The sequence below is a fragment of the Panthera tigris genome, chromosome D3, assembly GCF_018350195.1.
Source record: "Panthera tigris isolate Pti1 chromosome D3, P.tigris_Pti1_mat1.1, whole genome shotgun sequence".
In the NCBI taxonomy this organism is placed as follows: Eukaryota; Metazoa; Chordata; class Mammalia; order Carnivora; family Felidae; genus Panthera; species Panthera tigris.
In genome coordinates, this window is record NC_056671.1 from 27,269,329 (window position 1) to 27,285,986 (window position 16,658).

The 16,658-nt window shown below is 53.2% G+C and overlaps 1 protein-coding gene across 1 annotated transcript in view; it reads right to left on the reverse strand.

Annotated features, from left to right (window-relative positions):
- The window catches only part of KIAA1671 (KIAA1671 ortholog), a 199,327-nt gene extending 183,043 nt beyond the window's left edge, over nucleotides 1-16,284 (reverse strand). The window contains exon 1 of the mRNA XM_042961421.1: nucleotides 16,254-16,284. The gene's annotated coding sequence lies outside the window, so the exon portion shown is untranslated. The remainder of the gene's footprint in view (nucleotides 1-16,253) is intronic.
- Between the last annotated feature and the right edge of the window lie 374 nt (nucleotides 16,285-16,658).

The window sequence follows — 16,658 nt, forward strand, 5'->3', positions numbered from 1 at the left end:
GGTATTTCTTTTTTTTTTTTTTTTTATAATTAACACACAGTATTTTAACTTCAGGTGTACAACATAATGATTCGACACTTCTATACATCACTCAGTGCTCATCAACATAGTATAGTCACCACCTGTCACAAAATGCCATTATTACAATATTATTGACTATGTTCCCTAGGCTGTACTTTTCACCTCCATGATTTATGTATTCTATAACTGGAAGTTTGTAAGGTATTTCTATTTTTTTTTAATTTTTTTTTAACGTTTATTTATTTTTGAGACAGAGAGAGACAGAGCATGAACGGGGGAGGGGCAGAGAGAGGGAGACACAGAATCCGAAACAGGCTCCAGGCTCTGAGCCGTCAGCCCAGAGCCCGACGTGGGGCTCGAACTCACGGACCGCGAGATCGTGACCCGGGCTGAAGTCGGATGCTTAACCGACTGAGCCACCCAGGCGCCCCAGGTATTTCTATTTTTAATTGTAATTTGAATTGTATACTCCAAATGGATGAATTGTATCGTATGTGAATTATGTCTCAATAAAAGTGATATTTTAAAAGGTGAGTCAAGTTCAAGAAGAGGGTTGACTGAGAGACAGTGCAGCTGGTACACAGATAGGAACAATTTTCGAGATGATACAAGAGTGACTGGAACTTGGAAAGCACCGAATTGGTAACGTTAGAGCTTCAAAGCACCAAATGCCACCTCCCGAGTGGCCATACGGGCTAATTAATGACTTTGCTTCACTGGACCTCAGTGTTCTCATCTGGAAAATGGGAACAACTAGAATTACTACTTCCTGGAGCCACCATGGGAACGAAGTGAGTTACCACAGCGTCTGGCGTCTCCTAGGGGATCCACACACGGCAGCATGGTTACCTGTCACCACCACTGAGGCTCACGGAGGGTGTGGGGCCTGCCCAAGGTCACAGGCTGGGAAAAGCAGAGCTCACAGTCTGAACCTCCCTCTTCAAGGCACACAAGTCCTACTTCCTACCCAGTCGAGAGGCCTCGCCCAAGCCTGCCCCACCCAGGCTGGTTAAGTCTTTTCCCCGAAAGTGAAGCAGTCAGGGATTTGCTGAGGGCCCGCCAGGTGACAGGGCCTCCCGGAGCTGCCAAAATTCCCCACAGTACAGCCCAGCAAGGGGGCAGGCAGGAGCCCAGCATGGCGCATTCAACACAGGCTCGCTGCCATTATTATCTGGGCATCACGATCATTCACTCTACTCATTGTTATTTTCACCCAGATTTTCTTTGAGACACGCCGGTCACTCACTGGACAAATATTTATTGAGCGCACCTCCTGTATGCCAGGGAGCGTCCTGGGAACATGACGGTGAACGAGACAAAGTTCCTGCCCTCCAGAGGGCCATAGGCCCAGAGAGGAGACAGACGCTAGAGAAATGCACACAGAATCCTCAGACTGCAAGTTGGGTTATGTGCTGAGAGGGGCAAGAGTGGACAGGGGAGGGTCGGGGAGGGCTGCCCTCTACTCCCCTGCCACCATCCTCTCCCACCAGCAAGACTGCAGGCTCCTCACTGTCCTCCAGGCTTCCACTCTGCCTCAACCCCAAGTCAGTCCTCTGCTCTGCAGCCTGAAGAATCTCTTTAAAACCCAAAGCCACATCCCACCATGATGGGCTTCCACACTTACCACAAACCCCACATCGCCCTGCACTGAACCTCCCCGCTTGCTTCCTCTACTCCTTTGGTTCTTCCAGCACTTCCAGCTTGCTCCTGCCTCAGGGCCCTTGCACCTGTCAGCCCCTCTGCCCAGAACACTTCCCTCTAGGCTCTTCAGATAGCCCCTTTGTCACCTTTAGGTCTCAGCTCAGAGTAAATCTCCTCAAAGAACCATTCCCTTATTCCTATCTAAACCAGATACTGGTTTTTCTCATCACCTTCTATTTTCACTATTGCTCTTAACCACTAACTAAAACTGCCTTTTAATGAGCCCATGTACCTCCTTCTCCCCACTAGAATGTCTGGCCCATAAAGGCACGGAATCCTGTTGTGTCTTCAGTAAAGGGGTGTCTAAAGCAAACGGGTGCTCGATAATTGCATGGGATGGATGGATGGGCAGAAGAAAGGGAGAATGTGTACATGGGTGGATAAATGAATACACAACATATGCACTGATGGATGGGTGGATAAATTAATGGGTGGGTGGATGGATGGATAGATGGATGATTGGATGGATGGGTGGAAGAAAGGATGAATGGGTAGATACAGGGATGGGTGGATATATGGATGGAAAGGGTGGATATTTGGATGCTCTATGTATGCACTGATAGCAGATTGGATGGGTAAATTAATGGGGGGGTGGGTACATGGGTGGGTGGACAGAATAACATGGATGGGTAGATATAAAGATGGATAGAAGAAGGGTTGGAAAAGCAGATGGAGGGTAGGTGGAAGAATCAATGGATGGCAAGATCCTTTGCGTGGTTCTGACCATGTGTTCACGAGTACAGCGTCCTGAGTCCAAATCCCTCATGAATATGGTTTTCTGAATGGGTGAAATGAGATAGAGCACGTAAAGCACGTAGCAAGTGCTCAATAAACAGTAATCTTACCCTTTTAGTTATAAGCACTGGAGTCTCTGTCTAGGTGGTTAACATTTTGACTGATTTTTGTAGAGTGTTTTGCGCACGTATGTTTTGCTTGTGTCCTACCACAAATCTGTATTGTTTTTTGTAATAAGAACCACTCTCTACAATAAATTCTATATTGTTTTTGTAACAAGTTCCACCCACAGAGTTACACTTAGAGCTTAGCACCTCTCTCTAGCATCACCTTGGCTTTCAGTAGAAGGGAAACCCAGGGACCAGCTGGGATCCTGGCCTGGTTCAGCCGCCTACCCTTCCTCTACCCCCTCACACTAGACACCCCAGAAGCCAAAATTCCCCAGGATCGTTCTCCCCCTAGAAGCTTGTCAAAGAAACCTCTCTGGAAACAGTGGCACGTGAAGATGACAGCCTGGTCAAGGAGACACCCAGGCCATGGCCCAAGCCAGGAGCGCACAAGGCCAGGTGACCTCCCAACACCGTCTACAAGCCAGCCTCCTTCCTCCGTGGTACACCCCTCCAAAACACAGTTTCTGGGTGCAAATTCAGTACCACATCCTACAACAACCGCCAGATGACAGTCTTCCAAATTTGGGAGAGATTTGGGATGTGCATTTTATGGGTACAATATTCAATCTGGAGAATCCGAAGGGCACTCCTAAGATTCAAGGGCCATTCAGAGCAGTGGAGGTGAGGGAACAGGGCCTGGGGGGACCACTACTGGGGGGGGGGGCAACAATGACATCAAGTGGTGGTTTTAGGATCAGCCCCAGAAGAAGACCCACCCAGGCAGGTGCTTCAAAGTACAAACGCTGGGTTGGGGTGAGTTGTCTGCTTCTCATACAAACAGCTCCCGAGAGCACCGGCGAAAATAATAGTCACCACTATGGCACCATTTTTATTGATCACGTACTGGGTGTTGAGTGTTTTCTCACACAATAAAGGTGTGGAGCTCTGGTTAAACGTAGTCCCAAGCAACGCGGGATCAGACAGCAAGACAGTAGTAGTATTGGCAATAGCGACTACAATGTATTATGTCTTATTTCTTTAAAGAAACTTGTAATGGTTATTTATTTTTGAGAGAGAGACAGAGCACAAGCAGGGAAGGGGCACAGAGAGAGGGGGACACAGGATCTGAAGCAGGCTCCAGGCTCCGAGCTGTCAGCACAGAGCCTGACGCGGGGCTCGAACCCACGAACCGTGAGATCCTGACCTGAGCCGAAGTTGGAGGCTCAACCGACTGGGCCACCCATGGGCCCCGCGACTACAATTAATTACAAGGATTCAGTGTGATGACCGCAGCAAGATCTCAGCACCAGATGTGCTCAGTCAGCGTTTTTGTTATAAACATAACTAAATGAAGACGATTCGGAGGAGGAAGCACGAACTGTGTGCCTGGTTGTGCCAGGGGCCTTTACACACTGTGTCCCAACAACTTTATAAGGTGAGACCTATTAGCCCCGTTTTACAGACCAGGCAACTGAGGGCAGATCCAGTTGTCTAACTTCCCCTTGGTCACAGAGCAAGTAAGGGGCGACATCACTTCCCTCCATGGGTATCACCAACCCTAAACTCACCTCTGAATACCATTAACCCGCTCTCTGGCTCTCCGGGTCCCACTGGTGTCCAGGTGACTCCCTAGTTTTCAGACCTTCTTAGAGGTATCCACCTGACCCTGCCTCTTGTTCCAGGTGTGGCTGAGCCCATCCTGAAGCCACAGCTGCAGCCAGAAGAGGAGGAGGAGGAGGAGGAGGAGGAGGAGGAGGAGGAGGAAGGGTTCCTGCTGAGCTCATTTTACAGGGGCCTCTTCCAGCCCACTGGGACCATCTGCCCGCTTTAACTTGGACAACGCCCAGGCCCTGGTGGGGACAGGAAACATCCCTGAGCGATAAAGATAAAGATAAAGATAAAGATCAGGACTGGCTCGGAAAAGCATCCAGGGCGCTTTGTGTGGGCCCAAACACCCGGCCCAACCCCCGTTCTGAGCAGCCCCCACGTCTGAAATGAAATTGAGCACCGCTGGGCACTCCCCGGAGGAGGTGGCCTGAGGGTCCCCCCAGCCTGATGTCCGAACCCACCAACTGTAGACTGCGACCTTCCCGGAAAGGCGCTCACCGCTCACAAGAAAAAAAATACGCATACGTATAAAATGATAGCTAGTAAAAATTACGCATTTGCTCTCTGCCAGGCACCTCTAATCCCCTCACATACATTAACTCACTGAATCCTCACACAGCCGCACTTTACAGAGGAGAAACTGAGGCTCAGGGAGGGGATGTGACCTGCCTAAGGCCCCACAGCTAGGACATCGCAGAGCCCGGATTTGAACCAATCCACCTGAGGATAAAGCCAACGTTCTGAACCCCCAGATTACGGTGCTGACATCTTTCAATCACATGTACATATGCATCGTGTGTCTGACAAATCTAAAAATCATTCCTCAGGGGCCCCTGGGTGGCTCAGTCAGTTGGGCGTCCAACTTCGGCTCAGGTCAGGATCTCACTGCTCGTGGGTTCGAGCCCCACATCAGGCTCTGTGCTGACGGCTCAGAGCCTGGAGCCTGCTTGAGATTCTGTGTCTCCCTCTCTATGCCCCTCCCCTGCTCATGCTCTCTCTCTCTCCGTCTCTCAAGTATAAAATAAAACATAAAAAAAAATTTTTTTTAATCACTCCTCAAACTATTACCACCAGCTACCTTAGAAGTCGGATCATGAGTTCTACTTTCCTTTTGGTTTATCTGTATTTTAAATGTTCAACAGTGAGGGGCGCCTGGGTGGCTCAGTCGGTTACGCGTCCAACTCTTGATTTCAGCTAAGGTGATGATCTCACGGTTCATGAGTACAAGCCCCGCATCGGGCTCCGCGCCGACAGCCCGGAGTCTGCTTGGGATTCTGTTTCCCTCTCTCGGTCCCTCCCCACCCCCTCTTCAAAAATAAATAAATAAACATTAACAATAAATACACGTTCAACAATGGAAAAACGTATTATAACGTAAATGTATACAGTGTAAATGTATTGTAATGAGGACAAAAAGAGAATAAAAATTATTCATCTGGAAAATGAAACCAGAGCCACTTGACAAGCAGTGATCTCAAGCCACCACAGGCCAGGTGTGGAGGTGAGCGCCCTATAAGGCAGAGGACCCACCAGCCATAAACCAGAAGCACTCCAGAGAGACACATGCACACAGTGGGGGCTTTACCTAACATCACCATTCACCCGACAGGATGGACACCGACTCACCTTCCACCCCACGTTCACCCCATGTTCACACGAGTGACCTCGTTCAGAGCTCCCGGACAAGCTGGGAGGAAGGTGTCGGCATCCCCGTTTCACAGGTGTAGACACTGAGGCAGAGAAGGGAAGCCACTCCTGTGGCTGGTGACAAACCTGGGCAGTGTCTTCAGGGGGCTGCTAAGGTCCACGGGACAGCCACCTTTGGGGATGACTCAGGCCTCGGAACAGGAACTGGGGGACACCCGGAGAGCCCCCTGGGAGCCCGGCTGACCCCAACAGAAGCCGGGGCAGAGGGCTCACACTTGTTCTGCTGGCTCAGCCGGCCTTCTGGGCACTCCAAAAATGCCTCCGAAGCTTTTCAAAACTGCCCCCCACTTCCAACAAAACCCCCTTTTGAATGAACCGAAAGAAGGAAAAGCAGAGGGGCTGTGACTGAGGCATCTGGACAAAGGCGATGCCAGGAGGCACCATCACTGCTTTTCCCGAGTTAGTGCCGACCGCGACCGGGCACCTGTCGCCTCTCCAAGAAGAACGTGGCGTCTGCTGGTCCCAAAACTTCCTCTCGCATCCAACTCCTGGGTGCGTCACGGGAAACAGTCTGGCTTCAAAGCTGACAGAAGGGGGGGTGGCCAGGAGACCAGCACCCCTTGGGCCCCTGTCTGCACGCACCATCACACCACCCTCTGCCTCCTCTTCTCTCTCCCTGGAGAGGGCAGGGGCCGCGTCCCAGGCAGCCCTGACACCCAGGGCCCAGCACGGGTCCGGGTGCACAGTGGGCACTTAGCAAAGGGCAAAGATGGAAACGATCGACCATCCCAGGAGAAGGAAAGAATGGCGCTGGACATTCCAAGGGGAGAGAGGCGATTTCCCACGGGGTCAGCCGGAGGTGGGGAGAAGGCAACTGGCTGTCTTGAGTGTTATTAGGGGGAGTCTGGGTTTGCAGGAGGCAGGCCTGAAGTCAAATCCAGACTCTGCCACTTTTACCTTACGCTGAGTGAGCAAGGGGCTCTGGGAGATACCCACCCAGGTCCCCCTCTCCTGGTGAAAGAGGCCCAGAGAGGGACAGGGGCCTCCTCGAGGACACACAGCAGAGAAGCTGGTCCCGGAACGCCGAGTCCCAATGTCCAGCCCAGAACCCATGCTCCTACACTCTGTGTTCTCTCCCATGACCTAGGATGCCCTCACGTGCCAAGCACAGTCCCCAGCATGCAGGCAATCAGTTCCAGAAACAAAGACAAGAGTTTCCAGGGCTGGGGCCTAAAATGATCTTGGGCAGCTTTCCAGGCCAAAGGGCCCTGGGAGTTCCCCGACCAGTCACGCCCCGGCCCGGGGCAGGGCTCAACGGGCACAGTGCCTACCAAGGCCCAGGCTTCACGTCCGGGCAGGTCAGCAGGTGCGAGCTCACACGGTGACCTCGGTGTACCCAACATGCCCGCTGGCGTCCCCTTCTGCTGGGAGGCCCCGCACCCCCCGGGTTTCCTTCCCCCAGCAGCGAGTGCCGCACCACCCCACAGGTAAACAGGCCAGCTCCAGAAAGGCCTTTTGTCACTGAGGCCGCAACACACAAAGAAAATAAATATAAACAGAGTCGGCTGGGTGCTGCGGCCTGACCTGGAGCCTTTGAAAATACAGCTGGGTCCCCAGTGGTAGGGAGGTGGGGGGTGGGGGGGGGGAGGGACACCGCCAATGACATTCACGCGCAAAGGGGCTCCAGTGCTCCCTGCCTGCCACTAGCTGGTAGCTGTGGGCAAGGCGCTTCACCTCTGTTTCCTCATCTGTAAAATGGGACCAACACCAGCACCTTTCTCCATAGGCTGAAGAGAGGATACAGGAAAGGATCAGATAAAGTGATGTACAAACCCACGTGTCCCACGTGTCCTGGAATACAAAGAGTCCATCCAAGCTGTTGTTACCATTATTGCTACCATCGCTATTTCTGCTGCTACTCCAAGCAAGAGAGACTTACGTTGTGATTTATAAAGCAATTCCTGGGCTTTGCAACTCACACACCTTTGTTTTAAAACCCCCAAGCTGATCTTGTATGGGGAAGGGCTCCTGTGTTTCAAGTGCCTACTATATGCAGGAGGCTGCGTATACAGTCATCTTACCCAATCCCACAAGGACCCCCACACGGAAAATCTTAGCATCTTCTTCCTGCAGATGAGGCTCAGACGGGCCAAGTCATTTGCCCAAAGTCACGCAGCAATGACATGATGGAGAGGCGACAGAATTCTCAAAATGCCCCGCTCTGTCCTGCTGTATCGCCAGGTGGGCAGCAGCGGGTGGGGGTCAGGACACAAGAGCTGCATCCTCCCTTCCCAGTAGTGACCCTTGGGCACGCGACTCCCTCTCTGAGCCTCAGTTGTCTCTCCTGTAAAATGGGGGCATGAGAATGAAATGAAACACTGATGAGCACGGTGCCTAGGGGGGAATGAATGCTCTCTACTTACTGGTTTTATTTTACTACAACTAGCATCAGTGTGCCCAAAGGCCAAGTCTCAGCAAGTAGAGAGAGGAAAGGCAGCCTCAGTCATCAACCCCAAATTTCTGAAGGCACAGAGGCCCGGGCAGAAGCCACCTGGCTCACACAGGTCAAAAGCTGTCCTTTCCCACCTCCGGTGACATCCTGGTCTGTCTGAGACTCACCTCATGGATGAGGAAACGCTCAGAGAGGTGAAGTGAGCTGCCCGGGGCCACACAAGAATCCCATGTGTGGGGCACCCCAGAATCTCTACCTCCCCCACCCAGTTTTCTGCAGAAACCCAACCCCTGACACCCAGCAGACTCCCAGTTTCCCCACAGCCAGGACCCTGCACACGATCCACATAGGACCAATGTTTATCGCGTGAATGACTAAAAGAGTGAGCGAGTAACCTGTCACCCTGCACCTAGCCATGGGCTCCTGAAGCCTGCAGAGTGCCTTCACCGCCAGCAGTGTGGATATCCCTTAAACGAAGAGTTTCCAGGCCTCTTTCCTGGCCGGACTGCGGCTGCCCCAGGTTTGGGAGCACAGCATGGTTGGCAAGGCACCTTGCCCCTCCCCACCAAGTAATGCCTGCCCTGGGGAAAGAAAGTCATGTGAACAGGGACCCATTCACAGCCCTCCTTTGGCTGCAGCAGAAGGGCCAGGGCACCTGCTCAGAAGCAGAGGTCCTAAAAGTATCTCTCTCCTCACTCCCTTCCCCCAAGGCCCTGGGGGTCCCCAGGACCAGAAGCAACCTCCCTGGGCCTTTGCAGACTAACGATAATACGAGATAATACTGACGGTAACAGCTGATGCCTGTACATTCATGGCGCGCGCTGTGTATCAGCCCCTTTAATGAGGCAGGAGCTCATGTCATGCCCATTTCACACATGAGGAAACTAAGACCTAAAGGGGCCAACTGCCTGGCCCAAAGCCGCTCGCTCAGCTGCAGAGTGGTGGCGCTGGGATTTGAACCCAGGCAGTCTGAATGCAGATCCCCTGCGATAGTCCCAAGGGGTATTGGGAAGAGCCATTTCTGCAGAATTCCTCATTCCACCCCTGGCAGGACCACCTCAGCAACATGCTCACAGGCACCAGGTGCTTCTCCTCTACTTCATCCCAACGGTCACAAGCACGGACCCCACATCCACTTGACAGACTGGAAGACTGAGGCTCGGAGAGGTAATGAGACTGGCCGAAGGTCACATGGCCCACAGGGGGCAGAGCTGGGATGTGAATGTGAACCTGACCCCTCCGAGGCTCCCCCTGGCCTCAGTGTGCTCCCCCACTCCACGGGCCTCACCAGTAAGTACCACAGCTTGAGGAATGGTAAACCAAATCCACAGCAAAACTCACCTTCGGGACAGTCATGCCCCAAGTTTGCACCTCATGTCACAGACACGAAACATCTCCTTATCCAATACCACGTGTGAGCCTCACAGCAGCTCTGCCGGAGAGGGCATATTATTCCCACTTTCCAGATGAGCAAACTGAGGCTCAGAGAGGTGAACTTCCTGTTCTGGGTTATTAAGTCTCATCAGGTTTCCTTAGGCTCTGATGCATCCCACACAAATCATGTGCCACGGTTCTCACCGCCCCGCTTCTGAACAGACCCTCCACCCAGATTCCATCCTGCCCCGTCAGAAAACTGACTGTGACAGGTTATTACTGCTCAGAAAATATATACTCACTCCCTCTCAGCCTCCACTGGGGGAGTATGCGTCTCTCCGCCCGACGTTGGGCTTGGCCATGTGACTTGCTTTGACCAACAGAAGAAGGACAGAAGGGACACCCCCAGGTTCCTAGCAGAGGCTTTCGGAGGGCCCGCTGGGGTCCACTGAGCTCCTGAGTGTCTACTGTCCAGCACCAAAAAGTGGCTGCCACCATCAGCCTGGGCATCAAGATGAAGACACATAGGGCAGACACGCACCCAACTCAAAGCCTGATGTCCGGCCTGGCCGCCCAAGCCCAGTCAAGTTCAGTTCAGCCATCCGCTGACCCGGGAACATGGAACACACGGTGTGTCGTTAAAGGCCACTGCAATGGGAGAGACGCTTGTTACACAGTATTACCATAGGAAAACCTGACCAATGCAAAATCACATGTTTCTAGAGAGAAGCAGGTGGACTTTTATGTATAATAGGCATGTATCTTCCAGGACACGGTGCCCCGCAGGTTGGATGAAAACCCAAGGGCTGCAAAGTATGCTGCCTGCAGGGACTATCACCTTCCCTACTGTCACGCCAGATGTTATTCCCATGGCCACCAATCAGAGTCATCCACTGTTCCCTCCCTCCGACATATGCCAACAGGTTCTCTCTCCCACAGCCTTAGGAGGAATGTGAAAAGATCAACAGCTCAGGAGGAAAACTGGGCAGGCCAAATCAACATCCCAAACACCCTTTATTCCATCAGTTCCACATCCTGGAATCTGTCCTGCAAGACTGCAATGCAATGGAATGCAAAAAGTGTGCAAAGACACAGGAACAGGGATGTTGATTACACCACTGTGTGCCACAGCAAGAACCCAAACAACTCAATGCCCATCCACAGGGGATCTGTTCAACAACTAATAGCACCTTCAGGCTTTGGGGGTGTTGTTCAGCTTTTTAAGAGTAGGGTAAGTCCAAACATTCTGAAATGGGAACATATCCAAATCTATTTTTGATTTATGGATGAAATTCTGTTTTATAATTGCTATTGTTAAAAGAATATGTCTACACATATTGATTCATTTGTTTATTCCACAACTGTGGGCTGAAGAAACAAGCAAAGACAGGGTTCCTGCCTTTTTGGAGCATAAAGTCTAGGGGGAGGGGGCAACACCCCTCTACCACAACAAGTAACAAGAGAAGGAAGAGTGGAGCACTGACCATGTGCCAGGCCCTTCTCATTTACTCAGCTCAGCAACCCTCACCACCCACAATTTACCCCTGGTTACTACCGAGGACATTGGGGCTCAGAAAGGTTAAGTCACCTGCCCAGGGTCACCCAGCCGATACGTGGCAGAACTCAGATTCAATTCCTTCCATGTGGCTCCAGAGTGAACATAAAAGTAACCCAAGATAATCAGCAGAGGGTGATAAAGGCTGGCAGAGGGGACTCTCTTGCCTCTTAAAACAGTAGCATTTGGCCATCTTTGAAGTTTCTGGTGTGCTACATGTTATTTTCACAATACAAAAAAATGTATATATGCAGCAAATGTACATGTGTGTATCACTTCTGACTCAGTGACGCAAAAATCCAAAGATCACGCTTTGAGGACATATTTATAATAGAGACAAGGCTACAGTACATTTCAAAGGTCCATTAACTGAGCAATTTACAAAGGGAGCAGTGATAACTACCCTGTAGAAGTCAATCCATAATCATCTGCATACCTGTCTCCCTTTGCCTCTCTGCCACTTTTCCTCCCATGTGATCGACCAGATTCCTGAGGAGTGGATTCCTGAGGGCAGAAGTTCTTTTGAACTGCCACATACAATGCTTAATAAAATATTCATCACACAAAGGAAAAAAATGTGTGTGCATGTGCGTGCGTGCGTGCGTGTGTGTGTGTGTGTCCCTCAATTGAAACAGTGTATCAGCATCCTTTTAAATGATAAGAGTTCGAGGGGCACCTGGGTGACTCAGTCGGTTAAGCATCCGACTGCGGCTCAGGTCTTGATCTTGCGGTTCGTGAGTTCCAGCCCCACGTCAGTCTCTGTGCTGACAGCTGACAGCCTGGATCCTGCTTTGGATGCTGTCTCCCTCTCTCTGCCCCTCCCCCACTTGCATGAGCCTGCACGCGCGCACTCTCTCTCTCCCAAGAGTAAACAAACATTAAAATATTTTTGGTAAATAAATAAATAAAAGAGTTTGAGTAGCGGGAGTGGATAGGACTCCCCCAGGGCTCACTTTCAAAAACTGCAAAATCAAGGGTCCCCAAAACAGGCATCGCCCAGGTTTGTCGTGAAAAATAAAAGAACAAAGAGTTTAGCCCAGAGCCTGGCACACAGGAAGGGCTCAGTGAACAGCAAGTATTCTGATGTGTTCTGTGCTTTACTTACATTCTCTCCAATCATCCCATTTCACAGAGGAACAACTGAGGTTTTAAGAGGGAAGTGGCTTGTCTGGGGTCACACTTCTATACGGATAGGTGAGTGGGGCAAGGAATATTGAACTCCTAGACAGTGATCTTCCTGCCCTCTTTTATATCCCAAAGCTGGCAAAGCCTTCCTGCTTGAATACTTAGGGAGTGGCCGGGGGTGTAAAGAGAATTTTTTGTTGCCGATGGTCTTTCATTCATTCATTCAGCACACCCTGTGTTCTGGGCATAGCAATTAGCATGCAATTCTCCGCTTAAGCTATGCCTTTGCCTGCTGCTCCTCCTGCTTGGAATGTCCTCTCTTTGCCTCCTACTCATCCTTCAAGACTCAGCTCAAGTGTCACCTGTGGCTGCCCAGCCCCCAACCTCCCCCCCCCCCCACCAGGTTGGGAGAGGCGCTGCCTGCCTGAAACACATCCCGATGACAAGCTATAAAGATAATAATCATACCCATGACTTAGTGAGCACGGACTGGTGCAGACACTGTGCCTGGCACTTCCATGTACTGCCTCGTTGAACTCACAGAACAACCCTTTGGAGTGAGGGGAGTAGCTTATCATGAGCCCATTTTACAGATGAGGAAGTTGGGTCTCGAAACAAGAACGATGTCCCAGACCACAGCCGGGAAAGGCGCGACCAGGGTTTGCCCCCAGTAATCCTCCCTTCTCCCTCCTTTCTTTTTCTTTTTTTTTTTTTTTTAATTTTTTTTTTTAACATTTATTTATTTATTTTTGAGACAGCGAGAGAGCATGAACAGGGGAGGGTCAGAGGAAGAGGGAGACACAGAATCTGAAACAGGCTCCAGGCTCTGAGCTGTCAGCACAGAGCCCGACGCGGGGCTTGAACCCACGGACCGCGAGATCATGACCTGAGCCGAAGTCGGACGCTCAACCGACTGAGCCACCCAGGCACCCCCCCCCCCTCCTTTCTATCCCTGTCTCCTCCTGGAAGCCTCCCTGGGTTTACCCCTGCTGCACCCTGACTCAACCTCACCACCCTGAGGCTTCTGTACTCAACCTCACAGACTCCGAACATCCACAAGTTGCAATTTGGAAGCAAGTTCAAATCCCTACTCTGCCACAGTGACTGGCAAAGACCTTGCCACATTATTGATTCCCGCTCTATGAAATGGGAATAATGAGCCCCGTTCCCTCACACAGGAAGGTGGTGAGTTCAAGTGTGAAGTCCCAAGCACCTGGATGTTTATGTCCATCCCTGGGCAGGCAGACAAGGGGCACTCAGAAAGCCTACCCAGCTGCTACGCCTCCAGGAAGGGGTCTGCACCCGAGTGGCTCCCTAAATAGAATCCTGACCAATGTCTCTATGCAAGTTCAGACAACGACCACCTCTCATCTGGATTTTTCTAGCACTCTCACTGGTCTCTCAGCCTCCTCAGAAAAGCAGAGCAAGCTTCCCAAAACACACATCTGACTCCATGCCCCTCCTACAGAGAAACATCCACAGCACCCCGCAGCCCTGGAATAAAGTCCAAACCCCTGGGAATGGTGAACCTGGCCTCGGCCAGCATCTCCTGCCAACACCCCATGCTTCCTCCTGTGTTTTCAGGCCGTTCTGTTCCCTTTTTCTGGCCCATAACACCATCCTCGTCCTGCTGGCAAGTTCTCCAAGAAACTAACCCCCTGACCCCCATTCCGCTGCATGCCAGAAGGCAGGCATCACCCCCTCTGCTTATTATCAGAGCTCTCCCCTCTAGACAACTGCCTCTTTTCACCAGGCTTTACCCCTCAAGGTTATGACTGCTAGCCTCCTCTTTGACACAATGTCTTGAAATATTTATTGCATGTATGCATGCACGTGCGAATGAATGAATGAATGAAGTATATTTAAAATACTCCTCTGGGGTTCTTTTTCTGAATTGGTCAAGAGATGTATTCTGGAGATGGTGCGAGGGAATATATGTTCAGGATCAGACAGTGGCCTGTTCCATTTTCCTGCCAAGGTCAGCCTTGAGTAAAAGCCCCCGGAACCTCCAAGGTGGGGGTCCTCCACCTTCAGAATCTGGGGTGTGGTTGCAACCCCAACATCAAGAATCAGCACGGCTGCCTCAGGGCCACAGCTAGAATGTAATGCCAGGAGGGCAGATCCTAATTTGCCCTGTGTCTGCCACATAGTAGGTACTCAAATACACACACTGGTGGACTGAATCAGCGGCCTCATGTGTCCAGCACAGGAACCTGGCACTTCTCTTGGGTAACTGCGCCCTCGTCAAGCACGCAAATCCTTTAAAAAGGACTCCCCTTAGAACCACCAAGAGGGCACTGGTGTCTACACAACTCCCTTGGGAACCGTCCCAGGGATGAGAAGCCAGTGTCTAGAGGTGAATGCGTGTTTGTCCAGGAGCCTCCATGGATTGGGAAAGGGGAAAGCTGAGCTAAGGGAGAAGCCTCGTCCAAATGCCCTGGTTACTGATTAGCCAAACTCCAGAGCTTCTCTCTCTGCGAGGGGGATCAGAGGGGCAATAAACCCCTTTGGAGCAAAGACCAAGTTAACCATCTCTCTAATCCTGCAGTTTAAAAAGACAGCAAGCTGCCTTTCTGGAGCTTCCCCTGGGATACTGTATGGGAAGTACAGGGGATGGGGCAGGGAAAAGAAATGGCCACAGAATAAGAGCCCACTTATTAATTACAGAGTCCCTGTTTCATACCGATCACACCTATTAATCCCGCCAGCCACTCAGAAGATTTTGATCTCCCTCCCAATCCTACCCCATTTTGCTCCAAGGGGAGACGGGGCTCAGAGAGGTTAAGTGTTTTTCCCAAGGTCACAAGAAGCTGCAAAGAAAACGCTCTTCCTTTGTGCAACAGGTACAGCCCTTTCCCTTCCAAAAGGTAATGGCTGCTCCTGGGTAGAGAAAGTTCAGTGCCGGCCGGCAGGAAGCCCAGGCCACCTAGGCGGAGCGCGGAGGTCACGCACCCCGCTACAGGACGCGAGCGGGTTTCAGGGCGCGGCGCCCCGGCTCCGAAGCGAGTGTGTGCCAGAAGGGTGTGGAGAGGTCGGGCTCGGGTGGGGGTCAACGGGCTACTTCCCTTCCCAAGAGCCCCGCCTGTGGCTCCGGGCGGCGCCACCAGCAAGATGAGGGCCTTCCCAGCCAGCCTAGGAGCAGGGGGGCTGAGCCTTAATCCCATCAGGGCGCCTCAGCCCTGGGAAGGCGCGCGGAGGGGAGCGCAGGCCCCGCGGGGAGGGTGCGTCCGGAGCCCCGGCGCCCGAGGGGCCCCGCGCACGGCTGTCTTCAACGCCCCCGCTGCCCGCAGACTCCTCTCGCCCCGGGCTCGGCCTCGCGGACACCCCCGTTCCCCAGTGCCCACCTCCGGGCCTCCAACCCGCACGGACGTCCAGATCCTAGCCGCTCCAGACTGGGTGCCCCGGATCTCCGGCGATCCCCCAGGTCCCGGCTACAAGATTTCCTCTCAGGATCCACTGCCACGGCTCGGACAAGCGTGGAGAGGGAGAGGGAGAGGGATCAACTAGCTCCCAGTCTCCAATCACTGACCCCCGCCATCCTCAGGCTGGAGATCGAATGGGAGGGACCCCAGGCCGCCGGTGCCCGATCCACTCCTGGGATCGACTCCCAAGTCTTCAGCCTGGTGGCGCGGGATCCATTGGCTGCCCAGTGCGGGATCTTCCCGCGGGATCCACTCCCAAGTCTCGGGAGACGGATCCCCCCGCTCCCAAATCGGGATCCTCCCTCCACGCAGACCCGGAGCCAGGGGAGATCCACCGGGTCCCCACCTCTTCCCGGGCCAACTTTGCCAACTTTTCTCCCGGGGCCTCAGCCGAGCAGAAACTTGGCGGCCATCGCCCACCGCCGCCTCCCCAGCCCCTCCGCGGGCGGGGGACTGGGGGCAGACAGCCCGCCCCCACCGCCGGCGGCCGCCGCACAACCTACCCTGCAGCCGCCGCCGCCTGCCCGCGCCGCGCCGCCACCTGCCCGCAGCCCGCGGCACCTGCCCGCGCCGCCGCGGCCCCGCGCAGCCTAGCCTGCTGGGGGCGGGGCCTCGCGCGGGGAAGCGCCCCCGTCGCCATGGGAACCGAGGCTGGCAGCGCCTGCGCGGAGGGGCCTGGGGCGGAGCGCGGCCGGCCAGACCCGCGAGCGCCTGCAGGCCCCTAGGCTAGGGTCAGAGGTCGCGAGTGCAGCGGCAACACTCCTCCCGGAAGCGCTCCGCGCCTGCCTGTGCGACCCCGCGGCGCGCAGCTTGGAACGTGCTCGGGGTCCCGGCCCGCGTTCCCGGGACGACCCCCAGATCCCGGCCGGGATCCCCCGCAACGGGTACCGGCTCGCCGCGGGCCTGCC